The sequence below is a fragment of the Staurois parvus genome, unplaced genomic scaffold, assembly GCF_062004578.1.
Source record: "Staurois parvus isolate SC_StPar_1 unplaced genomic scaffold, SC_StPar_1.0 ptg000414l, whole genome shotgun sequence".
Classification (NCBI taxonomy): Eukaryota; Metazoa; Chordata; class Amphibia; order Anura; family Ranidae; genus Staurois; species Staurois parvus.
This window is the reverse complement of record NW_028318210.1, coordinates 2,803,051-2,829,836: the sequence shown is the minus strand read 5'-3', so window position 1 is coordinate 2,829,836 and position 26,786 is coordinate 2,803,051.

The following is a 26,786-nucleotide window of genomic DNA, read 5'->3' as shown; positions in this document are numbered from 1 at the left end:
TGAAATCCAGACTAATCCACGCCTGATTCATTTTCACAAACGTGAGTCTCTCCACACTTTGGGTGGACAGTCGTGTCCTCCGCGGAGTTACAATACCTCCTGCCGCACTAAACACGCGCTCCGATGCCACGCTACTGGCCGGGCATGACAGCCTTTCAAGGGCAAATTCAGCTAGTTGGGGCCAAAGGTCAAGTTTCGTTGCCCAGTAGTCAAGGGGATTGTCTACCTCGGTTGGCAGGGTGCTGTCCAAGTAGGCCCAAGCCTGTTGTTTGAGGTCCTGCTCCAGGTCCACCTGATGCTGCTGCTGCTGCGGCTGGTTAGTAGTTTCCTCACTGCGCTGGTGAAGAAAGCTACTCATCATCGACTGCAGACTGAGGCAGCCGCTGCTGGTGGAGCTGCCACTGCTCCTACCACCCCACCCCTCCCCTGCTGCCATGGCAACGGAACGCGAGCGCACAGGGCCCACAGTGTCTGAGGATGGACGTTGGCGCAGAAAGGCAGAGACCAACTGACTACATAGGTGGTTTTTATAGTACGTTATTTTGGCCTCCCTCTCAGCAGGTGTGAAAAAGGCCACCATTTTTGAACGGTAGCGAGGGTCCAACAAGGTGGACAGCCAAAAGTCATCCCTCTGTCTGATGGTTATTATTCGGCTGTCGCTACGCAAGCAACCGAGCATGCTATGGGCCATTTGTGCCAAGGAATGCGAGGGACTCCCTGCCTCCATCTCCACAGCATACTGCCACGGTGCGTCTGGGTCCTCTGTCTCCTCCTCCTCCTCCTCTACCAGATGCTCCTGCTCCTCCACTCCTGTCCGCTGAGTGGAAAAACCACCCATTTCACTCAATAATTCCTGAGCACCAATGTCCTCCTCTACCTCCTCCTCTTCTTCCTGTCCTGCCCCCACAGGGGTCATGTGGCGTTGAGATCTGTGCGCCACGTCTACCGCACCCTGACCAGCCATTGTTAACAGCATTTGTTCCAGGACGTGCAACAGAGGAATGACGTCGCTCTTTCCCATAGTCCTGCCGACTCACGAATAGCGTGGCCTCCTCAAAGGGCCTGAGCAAGCGGCAGGTGTCACGCATGAGCTGCCAATGGCTGACATCGAAGTTACACAGGGGAGTACCTTTATCCGCTTGTAACATCAGGAAATCGGTGATGGCCTTTCGCTGTTCGTAAAGGCGGTTAACATATGTAGGGTTGAATTACACCTTGTTGCAACGTCACAGCATGAGGAGTCAGTACGGGGGCCCATGGCAGATTACGGGCCTGGCAGCAGCAATGGGAGGCCCGTAATCTGCCAGCACCCTATGACAAAATGGAACCCACCAGCAGTGTGAGGAGACCTGAAAGTGGCACATGGCAGAGTGTGGCGATGGAGACAGCAGCAATGGGAGGCCGTACAGGGACCCATGACACACTCTGGACCTGGCAGCAGCATGAGGAGGCGGTACAGGGGCCCATGGCAGATTACGGGCCTGGCAGCAGCAATGGGAGGCCCGTAATCTGCCAGCACCCTATGGCAAAATGGAACCCACCAGCAGTGTGAGGAGACCTGAAAGTGGCAAATGGCAGAGTGTGGCGATGGAGACAGCAGCAATGGGAGGCCGTACAGGGACCCATGAGACACTCTGGACCTGGCAGCAGCATGAGGAGGCGGTACAGGGGCCCATGGCAGATTACGGGCCTGGCAGCAGCAATGGGAGGCCCGTAATCTGCCAGCACCCTATGACAAAATGGAACCCACCAGCAGTGTGAGGAGACCTGAAAGTGGCAAATGGCAGAGTGTGGCGATGGAGACAGCAGCAATGGGAGGCCGTACAGGGACCCATGAGACACTCTGGACCTGGCAGCAGCATGAGGAGGCAGTACGGGGGCCCATGGCAGATTACGGGCCTGGCAGCAGCAATGGGAGGCCCGTAATCTGCCAGCACCCTATGACAAAATGGAACCCACCAGCAGTGTGAGGAGACCTGAAAGTGGCACATGGCAGAGTGTGGCGATGGAGACAGCAGCAATGGGAGGCCGTACAGGGACCCATGACACACTCTGGACCTGGCAGCAGCATGAGGAGGCGGTACAGGGGCCCATGGCAGATTACAGGCCTGGCAGCAGCAATGGGAGGCCCGTAATCTGCCAGCACCTTATGACAAAATGGAACCCACCAGCAGTGTGAGGAGACCTGAAAGTGGCACATGGCAGAGTGTGGCGATGGAGACAGCAGCAATGGGAGGCCGTACAGGGACCCATGACACACTCTGGACCTGGCAGCAGCAAGAGGAGGCGGTACAGGGGCCCATGGCAGAGTGGCGAAGCGTAAGCAGCTTAAATTGAAGGCCATACAGAGGCCTATGTTAAAAAAAATAACATGTTTGGGGCATGATTCATGGCGGATTTAGTCAGTTGTGTCAGGAACTGGTGGTTTGAAATCCAGACTAATCCACGCCTGATTCATTTTCACAAACGTGAGTCTCTCCACACTTTGGGTGGACAGTCGTGTCCTCCGCGGAGTTACAATACCTCCTGCCGCACTAAACACGCGCTCCGATGCCACGCTACTGGCCGGGCATGACAGCCTTTCAAGGGCAAATTCAGCTAGTTGGGGCCAAAGGTCAAGTTTCGTTGCCCAGTAGTCAAGGGGATTGTCTACCTCGGTTGGCAGGGTGCTGTCCAAGTAGGCCCAAGCCTGTTGTTTGAGGTCCTGCTCCAGGTCCACCTGATGCTGCTGCTGCTGCGGCTGGTTAGTAGTTTCCTCACTGCGCTGGTGAAGAAAGCTACTCATCATCGACTGCAGACTGAGGCAGCCGCTGCTGGTGGAGCTGCCACTGCTCCTACCACCCCACCCCTCCCCTCCCCTGCTGCCATGGCAACGGAACGCGAGCGCACAGGGCCCACAGTGTCTGAGGATGGACGTTGGCGCAGAAAGGCAGAGACCAACTGACTACATAGGTGGTTTTTATAGTACGTTATTTTGGCCTCCCTCTCAGCAGGTGTGAAAAAGGCCACCATTTTTGAACGGTAGCGAGGGTCCAACAAGGTGGACAGCCAAAAGTCATCCCTCTGTCTGATGGTTATTATTCGGCTGTCGCTACGCAAGCAACCGAGCATGCTATGGACCATTTGTGCCAAGGAATGCGAGGGACTCCCTGCCTCCATCTCCACAGCATACTGCCACGGTGCGTCTGGGTCCTCTGTCTCCTCCTCCTCCTCCTCTACCAGATGCTCCTGCTCCTCCACTCCTGTCCGCTGAGTGGAAAAACCACCCATTTCACTCAATAATTCCTGAGCACCAATGTCCTCCTCTACCTCCTCCTCTTCTTCCTGTCCTGCCCCCACAGGGGTCATGTGGCGTTGAGATCTGTGCGCCACGTCTACCGCACCCTGACCAGCCATTGTTAACAGCATTTGTTCCAGGACGTGCAACAGAGGAATGACGTCGCTCTTTCCCATAGTCCTGCCGACTCACGAATAGCGTGGCCTCCTCAAAGGGCCTGAGCAAGCGGCAGGTGTCACGCATGAGCTGCCAATGGCTGACATCGAAGTTACACAGGGGAGTACCTTTATCCGCTTGTAACATCAGGAAATCGGTGATGGCCTTTCGCTGTTCGTAAAGGCGGTTAACATATGTAGGGTTGAATTACACCTTGTTGCAACGTCACAGCATGAGGAGTCGGTACGGGGGCCCATGGCAGATTACGGGAGTGGCAGCAGCAATGGGAGGCCCGTAATCTGCCAGCACCCTATGACAAAATGGAAACCAACAGCAGTGTGAGGAGACCTGAAAGTGGCACATGGCAGAGTGTGGCGATGGAGACAGCAGCAATGGGAGGCCGTACAGGGACCCATGAGACACTCTGGACCTGGCAGCAGCATGAGGAGGCGGTACAGGGGCCCATGGCAGATTACGGGCCTGGCAGCAGCAATGGGAGGCCCGTAATCTGCCAGCACCCTATGACAAAATGGAACCCACCAGCAGTGTGAGGAGACCTGAAAGTGGCACATGGCAGAGTGTGGCGATGGAGACAGCAGCAATGGGAGGCCGTACAGGGACCCATGAGACACTCTGGACCTGGCAGCAGCATGAGGAGGCGGTACGGGGGCCCATGGCAGATTACGGGCCTGGCAGCAGCAATGAAAGGCCCGTAATCTGCCAGCACCCTATGACAAAATGGAACCCACCAGCAGTGTGAGGAGACCTGAAAGTGGCACATGGCAGAGTGTGGCGATGGAGACAGCAGCAATGGGAGGCCGTACAGGGACCCATGACACACTACGGGCCTGGCAGCAGCATGAGGAGGCGGTACGGGGGCCCATGGCAGATTACGGGCCTGGCAGCAGCAATGGGAGGCCCGTAATCTGCCAGCACCCTATGGCAAAATGGAACCCACCAGCAGTGTGAGGAGACCTGAAAGTGGCACATGGCAGAGTGTGGCGATGGAGACAGCAGCAATGGGAGGCCGTACAGAGACACATGAGACACTCTGGACCTGGTAGCAGCATGAGGAGGCGGTACGGGGGCCCATGGCAGATTACGGGCCTGGCAGCAGCAATGGGAGGCCCGTAATCTGCCAGCACCCTATGACAAAATGGAAACCAACAGCAGTGTGAGGAGACCTGAAAGTGGCACATGGCAGAGTGTGGCGATGGAGACAGCAGCAATGGGAGGCCGTACAGGGACCCATGAGACACTCTGGACCTGGCAGCAGCATGAGGAGGCGGTACGGGGGCCCATGGCAGATTACGGGCCTGACAGCAGCAATGGGAGGCCCGTAATCTTCCAGCACCCTATGACAAAATGGAAACCAACAGCAGTGTGAGGAGACCTAAAAGTGGCACATGGCAGAGTGTGGTGATGGAGACAGCAGCAATGGGAGGCCGTACAGGGACCCATGAGACACTCTGGACCTGGCAGCAGCATGAGGAGGCGGTACGGGGGCCCATGGCAGATTACGGGCCTGGCAGCAGCAATGGGAGGCCCGTAATCTGCCAGCACCCTATGACAAAATGGAAACCAACAGCAGTGTGAGGAGACCTGAAAGTGGCACATGGCAGAGTGTGGCGATGGAGACAGCAGCAATGGGAGGCCGTACAGGGACCCATGAGACACTCTGGACCTGGTAGCAGCATGAGGAGGCGGTACGGGGGCCCATGGCAGATTACGGGCCTGGCAGCAGCAATGGGAGGCCCGTAATCTGCCAGCACCCTATGACAAAATGGAAACCAACAGCAGTGTGAGGAGACCTGAAAGTGGCACATGGCAGAGTGTGGCGATGGAGACAGCAGCAATGGGAGGCCGTACAGGGACCCATGAGACACTCTGGACCTGGCAGCAGCATGAGGAGGCGGTACGGGGGCCCATGGCAGATTACGGGCCTGACAGCAGCAATGGGAGGCCCGTAATCTGCCAGCACCCTATGACAAAATGGAAACCAACAGCAGTGTGAGGAGACCTAAAAGTGGCACATGGCAGAGTGTGGTGATGGAGACAGCAGCAATGGGAGGCCGTACAGGGACCCATGAGACACTCTGGACCTGGCAGCAGCATGAGGAGGCGGTACGGGGGCCCATGGCAGATTACGGGCCTGGCAGCAGCAATGGGAGGCCCGTAATCTGCCAGCACCCTATGACAAAATGGAAACCAACAGCAGTGTGAGGAGACCTGAAAGTGGCACATGGCAGAGTGTGGCGATGGAGACAGCAGCAATGGGAGGCCGTACAGGGACCCATGAGACACTCTAGACCTGGCAGCAGCATGAGGAGGCGATACGGGGGCCCATGGCAGATTACGGGCCTGGCAGCAGCAATGGGAGGCCCGTAATCTGCCAGCACCCTATGACAAAATGGAAACCAACAGCAGTGTGAGGAGACCTGAAAGTGGCACATGGCAGAGTGTGGCGATGGAGACAGCAGCAATGGGAGGCCGTACAGGGACCCATGACACACTCTGGACCTGGCAGCAGCATGAGGAGGCGGTACGGGGGCCCATGGCAGATTACGGGCCTGGCAGCAGCAATGGGAGGCCCGTAATCTGCCAGCACCCTATGACAAAATGGAAACCAACAGCAGTGTGAGGAGACCTAAAAGTGGCACATGGCAGAGTGTGGTGATGGAGACAGCAGCAATGGGAGGCCGTACAGGGACCCATGAGACACTCTGGACCTGGCAGCAGCATGAGGAGGCGGTACGGGGGCCCATGGCAGATTACGGGCCTGGCAGCAGCAATGGGAGGCCCGTAAACTGCCAGCACCCTATGACAAAATGGAAACCAACAGCAGTGTGAGGAGACCTGAAAGTGGCACATGGCAGAGTGTGGCGATGGAGACAGCAGCAATGGGAGGCCGTACAGGGACCCATGAGACACTCTGGACCTGGCAGCAGCATGAGGAGGCGATACGGGGGCCCATGGCAGATTACGGGCCTGGCAGCAGCAATGGGAGGCCCGTAATCTGCCAGCACCCTATGACAAAATGGAAACCAACAGCAGTGTGAGGAGACCTGAAAGTGGCACATGGCAGAGTGTGGCGATGGAGACAGCAGCAATGGGAGGCCGTACAGGGACCCATGACACACTCTGGACCTGGCAGCAGCATGAGGAGGCGGTACGGGGGCCCATGGCAGATTACGGGCCTGGCAGCAGCAATGGGAGGCCCGTAATCTGCCAGCACCCTATGACAAAATGGAAACCAACAGCAGTGTGAGGAGACCTAAAAGTGGCACATGGCAGAGTGTGGTGATGGAGACAGCAGCAATGGGAGGCCGTACAGGGACCCATGAGACACTCTGGACCTGGCAGCAGCATGAGGAGGCGGTACGGGGGCCCATGGCAGATTACGGGCCTGGCAGCAGCAATGGGAGGCCCGTAAACTGCCAGCACCCTATGACAAAATGGAAACCAACAGCAGTGTGAGGAGACCTGAAAGTGGCACATGGCAGAGTGTGGCGATGGAGACAGCAGCAATGGGAGGCCGTACAGGGACCCATGAGACACTCTGGACCTGGCAGCAGCATGAGGAGGCGATACGGGGGCCCATGGCAGATTACGGGCCTGGCAGCAGCAATGGGAGGCCCGTAATCTGCCAGCACCCTATGACAAAATGGAAACCAACAGCAGTGTGAGGAGACCTGAAAGTGGCACATGGCAGAGTGTGGCGATGGAGACAGCAGCAATGGGAGGCCGTACAGGGACCCATGACACACTCTGGACCTGGCAGCAGCATGAGGAGGCGGTACGGGGGCCCATGGCAGATTACGGGCCTGGCAGCAGCAATGGGAGGCCCGTAATCTGCCAGCACCCTATGACAAAATGGAAACCAACAGCAGTGTGAGGAGACCTAAAAGTGGCACATGGCAGAGTGTGGTGATGGAGACAGCAGCAATGGGAGGCCGTACAGGGACCCATGAGACACTCTGGACCTGGCAGCAGCATGAGGAGGCGGTACGGGGGCCCATGGCAGATTACGGGCCTGGCAGCAGCAATGGGAGGCCCGTAAACTGCCAGCACCCTATGACAAAATGGAAACCAACAGCAGTGTGAGGAGACCTGAAAGTGGCACATGGAAGAGTGTGGCGATGGAGACAGCAGCTATGGGAGGCCGTACAGGGACCCATGAGACACTCTGGACCTGGCAGCAGCATGAGGAGGCGATACGGGGGCCCATGGCAGATTACGGGCCTGGCAGCAGCAATGGGAGGCCCGTAATCTGCCAGCACCCTATGACAAAATGGAAACCAACAGCAGTGTGAGGAGACCTGAAAGTGGCACATGGCAGAGTGTAGCGATGGAGACAGCAGCAATGGGAGGCCGTACAGGGACCCATGAGACACTCTTGACCTGGCAGCAGCATGAGGAGGCGGTACGGGGGCCCATGGCAGATTACGGGCCTGGCAGCAGCAATGGGAGGCCCGTAATCTGCCAGCACCATATCACAAAATGGAAACCAACAGCAGTGTGAGGAGACCTGAAAGTGGCACATGGCAGAGTGTGGCGATGGAGACAGCAGCAATGGGAGGCCGTACAGAGACCCATGAGACACTCTGGACCTGGCAGCAGCATGAGGAGGCGGTACGGGGGCCCATGGCAGATTACGGGCCTGGCAGCAGCAATGGGAGGCCCGTAATCTGCCAGCACCCTATGACAAAATGGAACCCACCAGCAGTGTGAGGAGACCTGAAAGTGGCACATGGCAGAGTGTGGCGATGGAGACAGCAGCAATGGGAGGCCGTACAGGGACCCATGACACACTACGGGCCTGGCAGCAGCATGAGGAGGCGGTACGGGGGCCCATGGCAGATTACGGGCCTGGCAGCAGCAATGGGAGGCCCGTAATCTGCCAGCACCCTATGACAAAATGGAAACCAACAGCAGTGTGAGGAGACTTGAAAGTGGCACATGGCAGAGTGTGGCGATGGAGACAGCAGAAATGGGAGGCCGTACAGGGACCCATGAGACACTCTGGACCTGGCAGCAGCATGAGGAGGCGGTACGGGGGCCCATGGCAGATTACGGGCCTGGCAGCAGCAATGGGAGGCCCGTAATCTGCCAGCACCCTATGACAAAATGGAACCCACCAGCAGTGTGAGGAGACCTGAAAGTGGCACATGGCAGAGTGTGGCGATGGAGACAGCAGCAATGGGAGGCCGTACAGGGACCCATGAGAGACTCTGGACCTGGCAGCAGCATGAGGAGGCGGTACGGGGGCCCATGGCAGATTACGGGCCTGGCAGCAGCAATGGGAGGCCCGTAATCTGCCAGCACCCTATGACAAAATGGAACCCACCAGCAGTGTGAGGAGACCTGAAAGTGGCACATGGCAGAGTGTGGCGATGGAGACATGGGCCCCCTGGCCACGCTTGACTTTCTGGCCACATAGTCGACATACGGCTACGTTTACTTCCTCGGGCGGCTTGACGAAAAATTGCCACACCGCCGAGTAGGAAACTTTGCCCCCGCTACTCCTCACTGGCTGACTGCTACTTCCTCCGTGCACACCGGCACCACTACTGGCCGTGGTGGTAGGCTGCAGTGGAGCTGGTGCTCTACTCCGTGGCCGTTTGCCTCCACTGACACTGCTGCGACCCTGCTGCCTCCTGGGCAACCCACCGACTGTTTTGCTCGCTGCCAAGCTGGCACCCTCTTCTCCTGATGATGCGGAAGCAATAGCCTGATGACGACGAGGCTGCCAAGTGCGATCAGCCTCATCATCATCAATTAGGGTCTCCGCCTCACTACTAGCCCCCTCGGCTGCGTGTGGGTCAGGAGACAGACCTGTCTCTAGACCGGCTACCGAGCCACTCTCCTCGCCAGTACTTCTTCGCCTGGCTGCTGAAGAGGCGGATGTCTCCCCCCGTTCCTGACCGCCCTCTGTTAGCTCTTCCTCACTGTACAGTGGGGCTGAGCCCACAGCATGCGATACTTCGCTTGGTGAGGGAACACCAAAGGACAGGGGCAGGTAGAGGACACGTGATTTCAGTGGGCTTGCTCCCGGGCCATGCCAACTAACGGTTGTGTCTGACGTACCCACCGACCGTTGGCTGTAGGTGTCAGAGGTGACCTGGGAAGAGGAAGACGACCGAGCCAACCAATCGATGACAGCAGGGTTGTCGGTGGAGACACGACCGCTGGATGACACCGGGAGCACTGGCCTCTGGCTGCGACTAGTGCTGCCTCGACCCCTTCCTCTGCTGCCACGTCTGCTCGCTCCTAAAACATGGCCTCCTCTGACACTCCTCTGCGTGTTGTCTGACATACTCTTTAATTCAACGATTCTGTGTCCCTGAGTAACGATTCTGTGTCCCTGAGTAACAGTTCTGTGTCCCTGAGTAACAATTCTGTGTCCCTGAGTAACAGTTCTGTGTCCCTGAGTAACAATTCTGTGTCCCTGAGTAACAATTCTGTGTCCCTCAGTAAAAATTCTGTGTCCCTCAGTAACAAATCTGTGTCTGTCCCTCAGTAACAATTTTGTGTCCCTCAGTAACAATTCTGTGTCCCTCAGTAACAATTCTGTGTCTGTCCCTGAGTAACAATTCTGTATCTGTCCCTGAGTAACAATTCTGTGTCCCTCAGTAACAATTCTGTGTCCCTCAGTAACAATTCTGTGTCCCTCAGTAACAATTCTGTGTCTGTCCCTGAGTAACAATTCTGTGTCCCTGAGTAACAGTTCTGTGTCCCTGAGTAACAATTCTGTGTCCCTGAGTAACAGTTCTGTGTCCCTGAGTAACAATTCTGTGTCCCTCAGTAACAATTCTGTGTCCCTCAGTAACAATTCTAAGTCTGTCCCTGAGTAACAATTCTGTGTCCCTGAGTAACAGTTCTGTGTCCCTGAGTAACAATTCTGTGCCCCTGAGTAACAGTTCTGTGTCCCTGAGTAACAATTCTGTGTCCCTGAGTAACAATTCTGTGTCCCTCAGTAACAATTCTGTGTCCCTCAGTAACAATTCTGTGTCCCTCAGTAACAATTCTGTGTCCCTGAGTAACAATTCTGTGTCCCTGAGTAACAATTCTGTATCCCTCAGTAACAATTCTGTGTCGTCCCTGAGTAACAATTCTGTGTCCCTGAGTAACAGTTCTGTGTCCCTGAGTAACAATTCTGTGTCCCTGAGTAACAGTTCTGTGTCCCTGAGTAACAATTCTGTGTCCCTGAGTAACAATTCTGTGTCCCTCAGTAACAATTCTGTGTCCCTCAGTAACAATTCTGTGTCCCTCAGTAACAATTCTGTGTCTGTCCCTGAGTAACAATTCTGTGTCCCTCAGTAACAATTCTGTGTCCCTCAGTAACAATTCTGTGTCTGTCCCTGAGTAACAATTCTGTGTCCCTGAGTAACAGTTCTGTGTCCCTGATTAACAATTCTGTGTCCCTGAGTAACTGTTCTGTGTCCCTGAGTAACAATTCTGTGTCTCTGAGTAACAATTCTGTGTCCCTGAGTAACAATTCTGTGTCCCTCAGTAACAATTCTGTGTCCCTCAGTAACAATTCTGTGTCTGTCCCTGAGTAACAATTCTGTGTCCCTGAGTAACAGTTCTGTGTCCCTGAGTAACAATTCTGTGTCCCTGAGTAACAGTTCTGTGTCCCTGAGTAACAATTCTGTGTCCCTGAGTAACAATTCTGTGTCCCTGAGTAACAATTATGTGTCCCTCAGTAACAATTCTGTGTCCCTCAGTAACAATTCTGTGTCCCTCAGTAACAATTCTGTGTCTGTCCCTGAGTAACAATTCTGTGTCCCTCAGTAACAATTCTGTGTCCCTCAGTAACAATTCTGTGTCTGTCCCTGAGTAACAGTTCTGTGTCCCTGAGTAACAGTTCTGTGTCCCTGAGTATCAATTCTGTGTCCCTCAGTAACAATTCTGTGTCCCTCAGTAACAATTCTGTGTCTGTCCCTGAGTAACAGTTCTGTGTCCCTGAGTAACAGTTCTGTGTCCCTGAGTAACAATTCTGTGTCCCTGAGTAACAATTCTGTGTCCCTAAGTAACGATTCTGTGTCCCTAAAGTATCTGTGGCCCTAACTCTGTCCCTAATACAGAGAGGTCTGTCTCTCTTGAATGACCGGAGGCAAATGGAGAATTGTAAGATGGCCGCAATTTATAGCTCCACCATTACACAGTGCTGGCTGGCTGGCTGCTGATTGGCTAATGCGACCACATGTCATGAATGAATGCATTATGGGTCAGCGCGCCTTGTCTGCGCGCCTTCCCAGAGATCCCCGCTCCGTCGCCACACATGTCGCCGCCATTTTTGGAAAAATTTCGATTCGCGCATCCGAAGTCTGCTAATTTTCGGATTCGAATTTTTTCTAATATTCGAAACGAATTCCACTTCGCCAAGTTCGATTCGCTCATCTCTAGCTATAATCAATGAAATTGTATAACAAAAATAAAAAATACTGATCACTTCCCCAAAGTAGTACAATGTTACTATGGTAACATTATACTACTTTGGTCATAGTGCAATATAAAAAAAAATCTTAAAAAAGAGAAAATGTAATACAAATAAAAAAAATTAAATAAAATAAAATTCAAATGTTTTTTTTTTGTACTGTCACCAGTCAGTGTCCCTGATCACCACCACACCAGTTATATGCTGATGCTGTACTGCACTGGTGACAGTATATAAAAAAAAATTGTGAAAAAAATTATTTTAATTTCTTCCTTTTCAGAAAAATTATGACAAAATTACAACTTCAAAAAACTCGCCATGCCTCTTATGAAGTACGTCGGACTGTCTACTTTGCAAAAAGGGGTCATTTGGAGTTATATCTGTACTGTTCTGACATTTTTGGACCTCAAGAAATTAGATTGGCTGACAGTACTTCAGGATTAGTCAATTTTCAGATATATCCCATAGTTTGGGAACTCTATAACTTTCCCACAGACTAAATATTAAATACTGATTTGGGTTATTTTCACCAAAGAAATGTAGCAGAATACACCTTGGCCTAAATTTATGAAGAACAATTATTTATTTGCAAACTTTTATAACAGAAGCAAAGAAAAATGTTTTTATTTGTAATTTTTGGTCTTTTTTGGTTAATTTAGCAAAAAATAAAAACCCCAGTGGTGATCAAATACCACCAAAAGAAAGCTCTAGTTGTGTGAACAAATTGATAACATTTTAGTTTGGGTACAGTGTTGCATGACTGCACAATTGTCATTCAAAATGTGAGAGCGCTGAAACCTGAAAATTGGCCTAGGCAGGAAGGGGGTAAAAGTGCCTGGTAGGCAAGTGGTTAATTCCCTTACATAATTTAATGTCCATAATGACTGGCCATCTTCTCTCTTCTCTACATGTGCATATCTCTCCTGCATCTAGATCTATTACAGCAGATGTGTGCTTCCTATAACCTGTTAACAGCACTATTCTTTTCTTACTCCATTGGACAGTAGACAGTGGCAACATAACATATAACCGCCAACCCATACAGTTCAATTAAGGGGTGTAAAATAGGTACCTTTTGTCCTGAAAATGCCTTACCGATCAAGGAAGTCTGGTATCTCAAATGTAAGCAAGCGTCTTACCTTAACCTGCGGATTATCAGAAATTCCAAGATCGTCTCAGGCTCCTCATCTCAGGCTCCTCATTTCAGATTCTCAGCGTCACCTGTAAATCCCCTCCTGTCTGCCTCACCATTTTTCCTGGACGTTAATAATGAAATTTTAAAGATAGGCAACTCATATCCTCATATTGATTAGCAGTTCCAAATTAATAATAACTACTGCAGTAGGGAACAGACACAAAAAGATACACTCAGCATCTTTTCAAATGACTGTTCTGTTTATTTGGTGCTTTTGAAGTTTTTTATACACATGATTACATAGGTATCACATTAATATTACAATTGTACTTTTCTGGTAACAAGTGGCATTACATAGGCAGGCTACTTTCTAACCAGGACTTGAAGGAATGCAAACGTAATCAAAACATTTCTAGTGCCGTGTGTACATGAGTGCCGTGTACAATACATAGGCAATACATACAAAATATATCTGTATGGTCCTCCCGTGCTCTAGGTCCCCTATTACTTTATACTAAAAAGCTGCTAGCACCTTATCATATACCCGATGGAAAATTACAAATTGAAGACTAATTGGTGCAGCACCAAAGCATACAAAATAGTATACAAATTTATATAGAATTTATGAATTTCCTTTGATAACTAGTATGTACATGTGGATAATAACTTGCCCAGGAGGAGTGATCTGGGGAGCAGTTCTATTACCTTTCAGTGCAAATAGTAAGGTCCATCATTCAAAGTCACAGTTAAGACTGGCAGAAGAAATGACAATGTTTGGACATTTTCTTTCTGGATTGATTGATGAATAACGGACACTGATTTTTATGAGGATGGTACTATATATGATATACACAAATTGAATTGAAATGGATGACAACGCATGTCATATATGTTAATGCATGTTGTAATCATTGATGATGGTTTAGTATAATTTTATAGATTTTGAGTTTGGTGAGAACGAGAGTGCTTCACTATTTACATTTTTTGTTTTGATTTTTATTGGTGTGAAAAGATAGCACATATTAGTGTGAGCACCTCCTGACCATATAGGATTTACTCATTTTTCATTTGTAGTGTGTATCATGACGGTCATATATTCAATTTTTATTAACGTGGATTCATTCAGAAAACAAAGTACACTAAAGCTGGCCATACATAAATGATTGTCCAGTCTATGTACATTCTCCTTTAAGCTGGTCATTGTACCTAGAATTACCAAAACTAGGTAAGAGGGTACAAATGAACAATCCATTCAGTTTGCATCCAATCAGGCAGGGCCTCGCATTACATATCTTAAGGTAGATCTAAGGCTAGGTTCACACCTAACACAACAACACACAACTTTTCTCCTGCGCTAGGAAAAGACTCAGTAGACCCAATAGGAGTGTTCTGGAATTTTCTGGAATATGCACTGCTTGCTGCCCTCAAACAGGGGTGGTCCAAATACACTGGATGCAAATGGAGAAACAAAAAAAGGGCGCACTGACCTAGTACATTATTGTTTAAAATATTTATTGAAGAAATAAAGTAAGTATCATACTCACAATAGAGATAAAAACACAGGCATGTCAAACTGAACAAGATGTATGATCCAAACAACATCTGAGTCCATAAGATGGAGCCCTGCATGTTGCGTTTGAGCCATTTCTGCATTGCATTTTGCATTTTTGCAGTGTTTTGCAGGGGGCTATAATTTTTTTAAAAATGTTTCTTATTGCTAGGCAAATTTAAAACGCAAAACACATCAAAAACTCCCACAAAAATGCAGCAAAAATGCAATAAATGGTTTTCTGCAGCATTTTCACTGAAGTCTATAGAAACAAAAACGCAACTTTTTGTGTTCAAAAAAGTCCCTGAGCCTTTCCAAAAAATGCACCAGGTGAAAACGCACTATGTCCCATGGGAAATCATGGTAAACTGACTGTGTTTCCGCAAAAAGCAAAATGCTGCAGAAAATGCTTAGGTGGGAACCTAGGGTAAAGGAGATTGTAGAATCCGATTGTATAGTGTATGGTCACATTTAGACTTACAAAAACTGCAATTCATTTTAGTGTTTTGGAAATCTGACAGGCCTTTCACCAGGGGCGGACTGACCATTCGGAAACTTGGGCACTGCCCAAGGGCCCGGGGTCAGTAGGGGGCCCCATGAGATGCCCCTGGTACCTTTTTCCTAGGCTTTTTTGAGTTTGGGCAAGGACACAGGGGCCCCATGATCCCCTATTGCCTGGGGGCTCCATGAGTTGTCAGTCCGCCCCTGCCTTTCACTAAGGGTGGTACAGTAGATGCAAAGAAGATTGCACATTCATATTAAATAGTGTATTGAGAAGGTATTTCCATGCAATCTGCAGATTCACTCTTGACAGAACACTAATCATTTAAATGACATGCTTTGGAGAGGCAATGGTGATGAGTAGCCTGCACCCCTTGTCCAAGACTGATAAGAGGCATGGAGGAGCTCAGCTATGAGGAGAGATTAGAGGAACTGAATTTATTCTCTCTTGAGGAGAAGAGATTAAGGGGCATGTGATCAACATGTATAAATACATCAGTGGTTCATATAGTGAACTCGGTGTGGAGCTATTCACCCTGAGGTCATCACAGAGGACAAGGGGGCGCTCTTTACGTCTGGAGGAAAAGAAATTTAATCTCCAAACATGGAAAGGTTTCTTCACAGTAAGAGCTGTGAAAATGTGGAATATACTCCCTCAGGAGTTGTTTCTGGCCAGCTCAAAAAGGCCTGGATTCTTTCCTAGATACACATAATATAACTGGATACTAACATTTATAGGTAAAGTTGATTCAAGGAATATCCAATTGCCTCTCGAGGGATCAGGAAGAATTTTTTTCCCCTGCAGGAGCAAATTGGTTCATGCATTGCTGGGTTTTTTTGCCTTCTGGATCAACTGTGGATATAGGATAACTATTTTTTATGGTTTAACTAGATTTGTCTTTTTTCAGCCAGAGTAACTATGTATGAACACAGAAATTCAAAAAGGGAAAAGGGCCCTGTATATCAATCCATGGTTTTTAAGATGCTTATTGAAGTGCTGTAATTGGAAATAGTAAAGCCAGCATCCTGGATATGACTGCTGGTCAGGGGATATGGCCACTAAAGGTTTAGGGTCAGTCTTGGAAAGCATTTGGGTGATAGGGAAAGGGTTATGGGTCACCCACTGAAAAAAAAAGCAGTGCTAGTTAAACCAGGTGGGAATTCAGGATTAGGGTGAGCGGGCCTACATGGGAGGAGAGTCAAAGAGCAGTACATGGGGTATCCTAAGTTTTAAGAAGAGAGGACAAAAGTACAAGTATAGTGGAGGAATAGGGTAGAAGTTGTGGTTTTACCCACGGTATAGAAGTGAGGGGAATTTCTGTAAATGTGTTTTCATAAGGAATCCATGAAAAAGATATAGAAACCATGGCAGTATGTCCATTTTAAACAGGGACATCCTGCCGAACCAATAGTGTTAGAGTTTAGTCCACTCTTGATGGGCATTTCTAAGTAGAGAAAGATAATTCAAGGTATTATTTGAGTGTGGCCAAGATAGGTATACCCAGGTAAAAAAAATAGAGTGGGATGTCCTAGGGAATGGAACATAGTTTGTAGGTGAGTACTTTCTCTATTTGGGAGGGTAACAGGCTACTGATTTGTGTGTGTTCATTTTAAAATTTTAAAATTGCTAAAGTGACCAAACAATTCCAGTTTGCAAAGCAGGGATGAAAAAGCAATTTTGGGACTGCATACGGTATGTATATTTATATATTAATAGGACATCTGTATAAAACCCATGTTTTTGATCTTGGGAACGTATACTTAAGTCCTGGATGGAGCCAATAAACTGAAGAGCTTGCATGAGATGTTTCATCACTAGGATGTAGAAGTAAGGGGAGAGGGGACAGCCTTAGCGGGTACCATTGTGGATATGTGCTATGTCTGAGAGTATCCCATTGTCACTGATAAGTAGACAGCCATTATTTTAGTTAGGGGATAGTAATTCTGTTGCAGTACTGATTGCAGTATTGTCAGGTTAAAAGCCTTCTCTGTATCCAATGACAGCAGGCAGAGGGGGAATTGGCATTGATGAGCATAGTCCATTAGGGTGAACATTTCAATCACATTGACCGCAGCCTCCCTGATTGTGATGAAGTCCACTTGGTCCAAGTGTATGAGGTAGGGAATATTATTATTATTATACAGAATTTATATAGTGCCAACAGTTTGCTCAGCGCTTTACAATATAATGGGAGACAATACAGCAACAATACAGTTCAACACAAGAGGGTTAGGAGGGCCCTGCTGCATGGAGCTTACAATGTAAGAGTATATGGGACTTCAATTTGTTATTGAAGATTTTATTGTAGATCTTCAGATCTACATTGATAAGAAATATGGGACAGTTACTAGAACATTGTGTTGGGCCCTTCTGTGCATCAGAAATGAGTAAGATGTGTTCATCTCTGGGTTATCCTGGAAGAGGTCTGGTATGGCATTAAGTGTAGTGTGTAGATTTAGAAAAAGTTGCTCACAAATGTTTTCTAAAATGTACTAGAGAAGTGGTGAGGTCAAGGACTTTTCCCAGCTGGTAAAAAATGGTTGCAGATCTCTTTGTCCATAAAGGGGCTTTTAGGAAGTCAATATTTTTTTGCCCAAGGATGCCCATTGGAATGGTTTGTCATACCAGCCGAGCCGGAAGAAGCCCTTCTTGTTTTAGCGTAAGACAACAGTAAAACAGACTACGTAACTACTACTACGTAACTACTTTCCACTAGGACAAACATTACTGTGCACAAACATTAAACACTATCAACTAGTGGCAACACGTTGAAGTATTCTAAGGTATAATTTATAAGAATGGCTGTTGAACCCACGGTATATCTGTGAAAACAGCATGCCTACAAAGAATGTTAAATATCCTCTCTGATCAAATAATTAATGTAAATGATGTCACATAGCAGTGAGGATGCAGTGGAAAAGAAAATAAAGTAAGGTTTGTGGTTGTTTGCAGGCAGCCAGCATTTGTACTACATGAGTCAGGGCTGATTTCCTGTGTTAATGATCTTCAGCTTCAGGTTAGTACAGGAGAGGGACCTAAAGCAAAGTTAAATCAATGCTCCACTGCCATCCCTTACTGCCTGAGGCATTGTTCTGAAGGTGCCATATAATTTGTGAGTGTGTGTAACTACTGAAGACATGTGCAACCTAACAAAAAGAGCACAATAGTAATATCTCAAGATATGCAAATACTTTGTAGCACCCTCATAGTTAGGTTGCTAAGTAATAGTAAAATCTAGTTTTTCACTGAGTGGTAGTCTCTGAAGTCCTAGCTGCTGGTTCGTTTCCTGTTCATCAGGGTCCTGGCTGTGACAGAGCCTGGGATCCCATACCTGCAACTACAGAAAAAACTTTTGAGTCTTCACCTTTGAGGATCAAGTCTGTTATCACTTCACTAGAAGGCAACAAGAAGCTACTGTAAGTCTGGGTAGCTATTTTTTGGCCTAGTGAGTAAAAGACTGTTGCAGATCCTGGTGATGTTTGGTGCTGCAATGGTATAAGAGCCCATGTAGGTTTATGGGGTACAGATTGCACAAGGAACCCTAATCTGACCTAAATCTTTTTCTTCCAGTCTCATGGAATGTCTCGAGGTCAATGAGTACTATTTTCAGGACAGTGAAGGCAGTGTCCTCTTCTTCAAAACCTGTATTTACTGGACTATCTCATGCCCTACACCCCTCCTCAGGTACAGGTTTAACCAACATTAACACTTGAAAAGACATTCCCTAGACAGGGTCAGTGTGCATTGAGCTGCTAATGCGTGTATGCTGGCTGCCCCTGCACTCAGGAGGAGAACTCTGGCCATCATCATCTGTGTGATTGCAGTTTTATCACTTTTTATCATCATCAGTCAGCGGCCCTTCCCGGGGTCCAGCTACAAATGTATATTTCCTAAGATTTTCATAAAAAAATAAAACCTGAACATACAATGTGCGTTGAAACCCATTTGGGAGTGGACCTTTCCATTTTGTTAGCTTATGCTACCATCTAGAGGACAAGCTGTTAATGTAGATTTATAGGATAAATTCCATTTACAGCAAAAACCTTTTTTTTTTGTTTTGGGCAGAGTTTGGGAGGCTTAGATCTTCTGTCAGCATTTTAATATCTGTCTCCACATTGGTGTGATCTTCCCCTCACTTCCTAAACTGGTGATGGGGGGAGAGAAGGGGTGTTATGCAGTACAGGAAATTATTCTCCTCCAAATGGAACAAAATGCTTTCTTTTAGAGGGGTGAAGAGTTTAGAACCTCTGTATATAGTTTTTAAAATGGGAAAACAATATTAAAGCCCTATGGACCTATAGTTACTTGCATGCACTGCATGTCTCCATAAACACACATATATATATATATATATATATATATATATATATATATATATATATATATATAGCCTTCTGACTATCTGAACTTCATAGTATCTGAACTTTTCTCTGCACACACCACATTATCACACCCAGCTTTGTGACACACAAATCGGTCAACTTGGGCTGCACAGGCTTGTGCCTAATTACACAATGGGGGGGGGGGGGATTTACTAAAACTGAAACATAGAAAGAATAGACAAGAAAAGGACTTTACGGTGCCAGACATAACCTCACAGAAGTGTGCACAAATGGAAGGAGCACCAGTCCAGAAGATAAGAGTCCAAATTGATTTAATGGTGTTATGTTAAAAGACAGCCAACACATTTCGAGGGTCAAAGGAACCCCCCTTCATCAAGGTTACAATAAAGCATAATATAATGTAAAAATAGTTGTGACTGATAAAATCATGAGCCTAACAATCGTAAAACATCATGGATAACATACATAGACGTGTGTGTACAGCGTATACGCTTATTTTTACAGTAAACAGTTCACTCCGCCTTTGCTTTTCCAATTCATGTCCAATTTCATCAACATACTTTTTCATTTTAATTTTACTCATCATCTGGTTCACATTATCAATCACTTGGCCTTTAACTTCAATCCATATTTACATTTTTCCATCCATGCAACCACCATTTCACACTGAGGACATGTGATCACACAGATCACACTACAGTCACTTTCACACATTTGCAATTGGTATAACGTGCAGTATTTTCAGTGTACCAGTTTATTACATTACATTTGAATTATGTATTTTTTCAGTTTTAGACATACACTTATATCCAGAATAAGCTATGAAATCTTAAGTAGAGATAAAGGAAAAGGTAGACTGGGGGTACCAGATATGAAGAGATACTATAATTCAGTAATATTGGCAACAATTTTTGATTGGACACATAATGCACAGGGGAAAAGTTGGGTAAACATAGAAAATACATTAAGTCACACGAATTTAAGTAGAATCATTTGGTTACCTCCTCAATTTAGAGGATTAAAAGATAGCACAAGTTTGTTTACACGTAATGTTTTGAGAGTTTGTGACACTTTACACAAACAAAGGGGGTGGGAATTTAATTCATTGGTAATGCCCCTAGGATCTACAGAGTTTTTTCCTCCAGGTAAAGAGAGTATTACAGGGAATTGGATAAAGAAGAAAGATGTTCAATTAAAAGATATATTGGTGGGAGAAGAGTTGTGTCCACTTAGTGAACTGGAAAGTAGGAGGGATATATTTGCGAGAATGGATGAATGGCGGTACAGTCACCTAAAACATTTTGTAGGTAGTCTCCCAATGCCATTAAGAAAATAAGAAGATTGGAACCCCTTTGAGCACTTATTAGATAAGAGATGGGAAGCACGGGATTACTAAAATATATAAAATTCTCACAGGTTTAATCACGGCCACAAGGCCACTATTTATAGAGAAGTGGGAAAGGGATTTAAAAGTAATAATTGATGAGGGAAAACAAAAGAAAATATATAGTTTAATTCACAGGAATGTAAATATGAAGGAAATGGAAATTAATTATAAGTGTTTAGTAAGATGGTATATTACACCAAATGTAGCGCATAGAATAAGTGGAGACAACTCACCTTTATGTTGGCGGGATGTGGAGAGAGAGGTACAATGATACACTTGTGGTGGGAGTGTCACAAAATTCAAGAATACTGGGAGGGCATAGTGAATATAATTCAGGAAATAACAGAGGTAAATATTCCTAAGGACCCTGAGACTTGCCTTCTTTTTGGTACCGGGTTTTCAGTTAAAAAATATTAAAAAAACTGGATTATTGTATTATTTAAATGCAGCGAAGGGACTGATACCCAAGTTTTGGAAGAAACAACAGGCACCGAAAATAAAGGATTGGGTAGAAAGAGTGGTGAAGATATATAGAATGGAGGAACTTTACCATATGGAGGAAGATAAAATGGAGGTGATTCGTACAAGTTGGGAAATGTGGGTACAGTTTAAAAATTCAGCGGTATACCTGCAATATGTGAAATAAGGAAAAGAAGGGAAAGGGGATAAATATAGTACAGTATAATACCAGTAATAGCTAAGGTTCAGGAGTTCTAGAATGAAGTTAAAAATGCATAATTAAAGGGTGGGGGTGGGGGGGGGTAGGTAAGGGGAGGGGTAAAAGGTCACTGAGATTAAGATTATTTGTGGGGAGTGTTATGACAGAAATTTGTAATGTATACGGTATGTTTTATTAGCTTTTGTACATTTAATATGGTAATTTGAAAACAATAAAATATTTAAATTAAAAAAAAAAGACATACAATTATACATATATAGATTCTTTTTCTCTGATGATTGCTATATTAGGGTATTGTTGTGGTCTTTTTTTTCCTTTTAATTATTTATTAATATTATTATTATTAGATTTAAATTTTTGTTTTTGTGTTTTTTTTCCATGTGTATTGTTTCAGTTATAAATTTAATGGGGCAATGGCATCTATTTACCATGTAGAATCTGATATCATTCATTTTGAAAATGAATCCATTGCATCTTATTACTTAATCTGCATTTCATTGCATGTATACTTACTTGTGAATATGCAAGCATTTTTGGATGCAGGCATGTGCACGCACACGTCTATGTATGTTATCCATGATGTTTTACGATTGTTAGGCTCATGATTTTATCAGTCGCAACTATTTTTACATTATATTACTGATGTAAGTAGAGAGCCACAATGATGTAGGGGGGTACACTAATGTATGTGAGGGACACACAATGATGTGAGGGGGGGCACACTGATGTGGGGGGACACACTGATGGAAGGGGGCGCACTGATGTAAGGGGAAGCTCACTCATGTAAGGGGGCAAACTGATGTGGGGGGAGCACACTGATGCAAGTAGGGGGGACACACTGATGTAAAGGGGGTACATTGGTGTAAGGTGGCACACTGATGTAGGGGGAGCACACTGATGCAAGTAGGGGGGGCACACTGATGTAAAGGGGGCACATTGGTGTAAGGTGGCACACTGATGTAGGGGGAAGCTCACTGATGTAAGGAGGGGGGGGCACACTGATGTAAGGAGGGAGGCACACTGATATAAGGAAGGGGGCACAATGACGTGGCGGGGCACACTGGTGTGGGGGGCACACTGATATAAGGAGAGGGGCACACAGGGGCGGACTGACCATTTGGAAATTCGGGCACTGCCCGAGGGCACAGGGTCAGTAGGGGGCCCCATGAGATGCCCCTGGTACCTTTTTCATAGGCTTTTTTGAGTTTGGGCAGGGACACAGGGGCCTCATGAACCTCTATTGCCCGGGGGCCCCATGAGTTGTCAGTCTGCCCCTGGGGGCACACTGATGTGGAGGGAGCAGGGGCGGACTGACAACTCATGGGGCCCCAGGCAATAGGGGATCATGGGGCCCCTGTGTCCTTGCCCAAACTCAAAAAAGCCTATGAAAAAGGTACCAGGGGCATCTCACGGGGCCCCCTACTGACCCCGGGCCCTCGGGCAGTGCCCGAGTTTCCAAATGGTCAGTCCGCCCCTAGGGGGGATGGAGCACACTGATGTAAATAGAGGGGCACACTGATCTGGGGGGCACATTGATGTAAGGAGGGGGGCACACTGATATAAGGAGGAGGCACACTGATGTAAGAAGGGCACAGAGATGCAAGGGAAGGAATACTGATGAGGGATGCTCTCTTATGTAAGGGAAGCACACTGATGTAAGGGGAGCACAGAGATGTAAGGGAAGGCACACAGATGTAAGGGAAGGCACACAGATGTAAGGGGAGGCACACTGATGTAATGGGAGGCACACTGATGTAAGGAGGGGAGAACACTGATGTTGAGGGCACACTGATGTAAGGGAGGACAGATTGATGTAAGGGGGGGCACACTGATGTAAGGGGGGCACACCGATGTAAAGGGAGGCACACTGATGTAAGGAGAAGAGCACACTGATGTAAGGGGAGGCACACTGTTGTAAGGGGGGGGCACACTGATGCAGGGGAGACACACTGATGTAAGGAGGGGAGCACACTGATGTAGGGAAGGCACACTGATGTAAGGAGTGGAGCATGTTGATGTAAGGAGGGGAGCATGCTGACGTAAGCAGGGGAGTATGCTGATGTAAGAAGGGGGAACACTGATGTTGGGAGCGCACTAATGGAAGGGGAAGCACACTGATGTAAAGAGGAACACTGATGTAAGGAGGGGAGCATGCTGATGTAAGGAGGGGAGCATGCTGATGTAAGGTGGGGAGCATGCTGATGAAAGCAGGGGAGCATGCTGATGTAAGGAGGGGAGCACATAGATGTAAGGAGGGGGAACACTGATGTTGGGAGCGCACTAATGGAAGGGGAAGCACACTGATGTAAAGAGGAACACTGATGTAAGGAGGGGAGCATGCTGATGTAAGGAGGGGAACATGCTGATGTAAGGAGTGGAGCATGCTAATGAAAGCAGGGGAGCATGCTGATGTAAGGAGGGGAGCACATAGATGTAAGGAGGGGGAACACTGATGTTGGGGGCACAATGATGTAAGGGGAGGCACACTGATGTAAGGGAGGACACATTGATGTATGGGGGGTACACTGATGTAAGGGGGGCACACCGATGTAAGGAGGGAGGCACACTGATGTAAGGGGAGGCACGGTGATGTAAGGGGGGGGCACACTGATGTAGGGGAGGCATGGTGATGTAAGGGGGGGCACACTGATGTAAGGAGGGGAGCACACTGATGTAAGGGGAGGCATTGTGATGTAAGGGGGGCACACTGATGTAGGGGAGGCACACTAATGTAAGGAGGGGAGCACACTGATGTAAGGAGGGGAGCACACTGATGTAAAGGGAGGCACACTGATTTAAGGGGGGGCACACTGATGTAAGGGGGGCACTTCATTACTGACAAAGTCTACTGACTGATACCATTCACAGTCCTACTGATACTAGTATCAAAACTACCAGGATCACAAAAGTCGCACTTGTGACCGAGCCCTTATGTTTCTGCCCCAAGGGGTCCCCCAAGATGGTAGAAAGGGAGCCTGCTGCAGAAAATGTGGAAGAGCCTGAGAAAGCAGTAAAGTGCCCGGGTCAGTGGGACGAGCCCAAGGGTTAGAGGAAAAGGCCCTGGTCAGGGGTCGTGGGGCCTGTTATGGTTTCTTGCATTGGTGCCCTGAAGGTTCAAGTTATGCCTCTGCATAGGGGTGATGAGTGGTGACACAGGGCTGATGAGAAGTGACGTAGTGGTGAGTCGTGACATAGGGCTGATGAGAGGTGACATAGGGGTGATTAGAGGTGACACAGGGCGATGAGAGGTGACAGGAGTGATGAGAGGTGCCATAGTGTTGATAAGCAGTGACATAGGGGTGATGAGAGTTAACATAGGGGTGATGAGAGGTGACACAGGGACGGTCAAAAGTGACGTAGGGGTGATGAGCGGTGACATGGGGTAATTAGAGATGATGAGAGGGGGCATGGGGCCATGAGAGGTGACATAGAGGTGACATAGGGGTGATTAGAGGTGATGTAGGGACAATGAAAAGTGAAATAGGGGGTGATGAGAGGTGACATAGGTGTGATAAGAGGTGACACGGGGCGATAAGAGGTTACATAGTGGTGATGAGTAGTGACCTAGGGGTGATGGGACGTGACATAGGGGTGGATAAGCAGTGATATAGGGGCGATGAAAGGTGACATAGGGGTGATGACAAGTGACATAGGGGCAATGAGAGGTGACACAGGGGTGATGAGAAGTGACATAAGGGAGATGAGAGGTGACATAGGGGCGATGAGTGGTGACATAGGGGCAAAAAGAGCTGACATAAGGGTGAAGAGCAGTGACATAGGGACGATGAAAAGTGACATAGGGATTATTAGAGGTGATGAGAGATGACACAGGGCGATGAGAGGTGACAAAGGGGTAATGAGCAGTGACATAAGGGTGATGAGTGGTGACATAGGAGTGATGACAGGTGACATAGGGGTGATGAGCTGTGACATAAGGGTGATGAGTGGTGACATAGGGGAGGTGACATAGGGGAGATGAGAGGTAACATAGGGGTGATGAGCTGTGACATAAGGGTGTTGAGAGGTGACATATGGGTGATGAGCAGAGACATAAGGGTGATGAGTGGTGACATAGGGTCGGTGACATAGGGGCGATGAGAGGTGGTGGTGACATAAGGGTGATGAGCGGTGATATAGGGGCGATGAGAGGTGAGATAGGGGTGATGAGCTGTGACGTAAGGGTGTTAAGAGGTGACATAGGGGCGATGAGCAGTGACATAAGGGTGATGAGTGGTGACATAGGGGCAGTGACATGGGGCGATGAGTGGTGACATGGGGCAATGAGTGGTGACATAGGGGCAATGAGCGGTGACATAGGGGCGAGGAGCTGTGACATAGGTGCAATGAGCAGTGACATAGGGGTGATGAGAGGTGATATAGGGGAGATCAGAGGTGATATAGGGGTGATGAGCGGTGACATAGGGGTGATGCGAGGTGACAGAGGAACAATGACAGGTGAAATATGGGTGAAGAGAGCTGACATAGGGGCAATAAGCAGTGACATAGGGGTTATCAGAGTTGAGGTGATGAGCGGTGACAAAGGAGTGATGAGAGGTGACATGGGCCGATAAGCGGTGACAGAAGGGTGATGAGGGGATACATAGGGGCGATCAGAGGTGACATAATGGTGATGAGCGGTGACATAGGTGCGATGAGAAGTGGCATAGGAGTGATGAACGATGACATGGGGCGATGAGCGTTGACATGGGGCAATGAGTGGTGACATAGGTGCAATGCTAAGTGGCATAGGGGTGGTGAGAGGTGACAGAGGTGATGGGGGATGATATAGGGGTGATGAGAGCTGACATAGAGGTGATGAGAGGTGACAAAGGGGTGATCAGAGGTGACATAGAGGCGATGAGAGCTGACATAGGGGGAATGAGCAGTGACATAGAGGCGATGAAAGGCGACATAAGGGCAATGAAAGGTGAAATACAGGAGATTGATGATATAGGGGCAATGAGAGATAACATAGAGGCAATAAGAGGTGGCATAGGGGTGATCAGAGGTGACATAGGGGTGATGAGAGGTGACATTGGTTGAGAAGAAATGGTATAGAGGTGATGAGAGGTGAAGAGAGGTGACATAGGGGCAATAATCGGTGACATAGTGGTGAGGAGAGGTGACATAGAGGCGATGAAACGTGACATGGGGCGATGAGAGGTGACAGGGGTGATGAGCGGTGACTTAGAGGTGATAAGAGGTGACATAGGAATGATGAGAGGTGACATAGGGATGATGAGAGGTGACATAGGGATGATGAGAGGTGACATAGGGGCAATGAGCAGTGACATGAGGTGATGAGAGATGACAGGTGA